Genomic DNA, 3,402 nt, shown 5'->3' on the forward strand with positions numbered 1-3,402 from the left:
GTGGAATTGCCCCGCCCTTGCCCCCTCCCGGCTAAGTAATCTGCTCGGGTTTGCTCTCCGGGGCTTTTGTTCCCTGCGAGCTTTCCGTACAGCTTTGGAGGCGGAGAGTGAAAATGGCGGCCTCCCAATCTCCGCCCCGGAGGAGCCGAGAACTCGGCCCCGCTCCTCAGTGAGTCCTCAGAGAAAAGCCGTCAGTCACTCCCATCTCCCCAGTCTCCGGCTGCACTCCGTGCTCACCTGGCCTGTGACCGCACGTTTCTATCTCTGGCACCCGACCCCGGGTGGAGTCTCCAAACCCAGCAGATCCCTGCGGTGCACTCCCGCATGGCTCCTCCCGGGGGAGGAAGGTGAGTCTCCCCAGATCTGCCGTTTGTTGGGTCCCTGCTGGAGGAGCAGGGGCCCGACTGTGCCGTGGATCCCGGTTTATGGCAACCCCGAGCCGAGAGCCCGCGCCTGGGCTCCGCCTCTGCAGCCGGCTTCCCTGCTCCGTTACCTGGGAGCTCTGCCACACTCAGGCACCCCCAGTCTTTCTGTGACCCCGAGGGTCCTGAGATCACACTGTCCCGGAGGGTTCCACCCCCCGCTTAACCACCAGAGTGACGTCCCTCAGCGGAGCAGACTTTTAAAAGTTCCGATTTTGTGCTCCGCGGCTCTATCACTTGCCAGAAGCGGCCGACGGAGGCCCCTCCCCCGCTGTCTATCCTCCCGAATATCGCCTCGGATTCACTTCTCCGCACGTCCTACCTTCCAGAAAGTGGTCGCTTTTCTGTTCAGAGAGTTGTTGCTATTCCTTTCTTCGATCTCCTGTTGGGTTTGTAGGTGTTCAGAATGGTTTGATCCCTATCCAGCTGAATTCCTGAGAGGAGATGAAATCCAGGTCTCCTACTCCTCCGCCATCTTGCTCCGCCCCCCCTTCTTTTTTTTTTTAATATCCAATAAGAAGCCATAACTTTATTAATGATAGAAACAATACAAATTTAAAACCAAGCTGCTGTTATTCTTTTGAAACACCAAAAAAAGTTCCTTTTTTCCAGATGGTTACATTGTTAATTCCATAATAGCATTTACAATATCATCACTGTTGTTCTTCAGGGGTTGGACTGCCTTTGCTCTTGACACATTTGTTTGTGACATGACCAATTCTATGTCCTTAACCTCTGCACCTGTTTCATCAACCTCTTCCTCTTCACTCTCCTCTTGTACAGTTGAAGTCTTTGTGTTTTCTTGAGTTTTGAGACAGCTTCACCTTGAACTTTGAATTTTTCAGCAGCAGCTAGTTGTGCTTGCTGAGATATCTTCAATCTTGACTTCCCCTCATAACTATGTAGGTATCTGAAGCTGGGCTATTGCAGACATCTGGTTTTATGATGACAAAGAGGATATTCTTAGATTTTCAGATAGTGACTCTAGTAACCCCTATAACCTGTTGAAGATACAGTTTAGACATAGCCTTCCATGCCTTCTTTTCACTCTGGCTCTGTTTTGCCTTACTGACTGGTTCTTCATCAATTTCAGCTGCTGCTGCAAGTTGAGTTTGTTGTGTGGTTGCCTGTGTGGAATCCTGTTCCTCAAGCTCTGGTACTGATTCATCACTGTCAGATTCTGTTCCAGATCCTGTCTCAGGCTGGTGCTGTGGCAACTCCTGCTCTGTAGCAGGGACAGTTTCCGTGGCTTCACCAGGCATTTTGTGCAGGAAACACAGAACCAAGATAGCAACAGAAAGAGCAAGACACCTTTTCATTCAGTGTATGGACAAAACACCAAGCATGTACAAAATAGAGCACTTAAGATCTGCAGAATGTCCTCTAATGGGATTTAAGCAAAAAGTTTTAAAGTTCAGGCGCCTGGGTGGCTCAGTTGGTTAAGCGACTGCCTTCAGCTCAGGTCATGATCCCAGGGTCCTGGGATTGAGTCCCACATCGGGCTCCCTGCTCTGCGGGAGGCCTGCTTCTCCCTTTCCCACTCCCCCTGCTTGTGTTCCCTCTCTCGCTGTGTCTCTCTCTGTCAAATAAATAAATAAAATCTTAAAAAAAAAGTTTTAAAGTTCATAATATATAGATAATAGTTTTCTGATACAAAACATAATGTTTATTATAGAGCTGAATAGTCTATATCCTGCAAATAAATTTATAGGAAATGACCACTTAAATGGTAAACTAACAAATTTTTATCATACTAATTAAAATTAAGGAGAATAAATTAACCATGGCTATGTATTTTTTAAATTACCAACAGTAATACTTTAAAATTTTGCATAGTGTTTTTAACCAGATTCTTTATGTAAACATTTGTACATTTCCCAATGGGTGTTATAATTTGTGACAGTATATAGTATTTTCTTAATGCCACTTTTGAAAATTCTCAGATCTCAGGAGGACATCTTTTTAAGGAGCAAACATTTATAACAGAAGTATTATTCAAAAAAAAGAAGTATTATTCAAATATTGTCATATTTATCTTTGAATTATCTAACTTACTTCCTGTTTTGGAATAAAGCAATATGTAATTAAATAAATACATTTAATAAGTGAAATATATATGTCAACATTGCTATGTTAATCTGTGATTTGGTGAAAAATTATCTAAGACCAATGTCAAAGACCAATTAGTTAATATAATAATATTAATTACATACAGCATAATTTGTTTCACTTTATAAAATATTATCCTTAAAATAATTGCAAGCTATTATGTTTGTCTTTTTTATACAAATATGCTCATTCACCCAAGAAAAAAGTAGTTGAAGATATTATTGTTGAAGAAAGTGTTTATGTATGCTTGATGAAACATCATTTTAGTAATTTTTATTTGGGGAGTTTAAAATAAGAGGCCCAACATATCAATTATAACTTAGAATGTGATAACAATTAGAAAAACAAACAAACACTGAAGCCACATCAAGAGGTTCTAATGAAATTAAAGCCAGGACTTAACTGAACTTGATTGCTGAGGACCAGTACTAATATGGACCGGATTAACTTCTCTTCTATTTCCATGACCATGGAAAGTAAGCCATCCTCATCAGCAAAATTGGGCACTGAAAAGGGGAGGTTGATCATTATAAATTCATTCCTACAACTGAAAAACACAGCTCAAAGTACACATCTTATTGATGTGAAGTTCAGAAGCATTTCTTTATACACAAAGTATCATGTTATATTATTTGAATAAACAGAAATATAGGAAGCTTACTGAAAAACATACATTATAAAGATGAAAAACAGAAGGATTTGCAAGCCTAGGAAATTTTTAATGTTTTTATAAAATACAATTGGAACTGTTTTGTACAAGTGAGATTACAACAGACATAGAGAAGATTGATGGGGTGAGAGTGAAGGTTGTAATTTAGCTCTTGTCATCTTCCAAATGTGTTTTGCAGAGAGTAAGAGATTTAGTTTCTAG

At 41.2% G+C, this 3,402-nt stretch overlaps 1 pseudogene; it reads right to left on the reverse strand.

The window, feature by feature from the left end:
• Positions 1–1,038: 1,038 nt before the first annotated feature.
• On the reverse strand, positions 1,039–1,684 carry LOC110584161 (annotated as a pseudogene).
• Positions 1,685–3,402: the final 1,718 nt, after the last annotated feature.

This window comes from Neomonachus schauinslandi, chromosome X, assembly GCF_002201575.2.
Source record: "Neomonachus schauinslandi chromosome X, ASM220157v2, whole genome shotgun sequence".
NCBI lineage: Eukaryota > Metazoa > Chordata > Mammalia > Carnivora > Phocidae > Neomonachus > Neomonachus schauinslandi.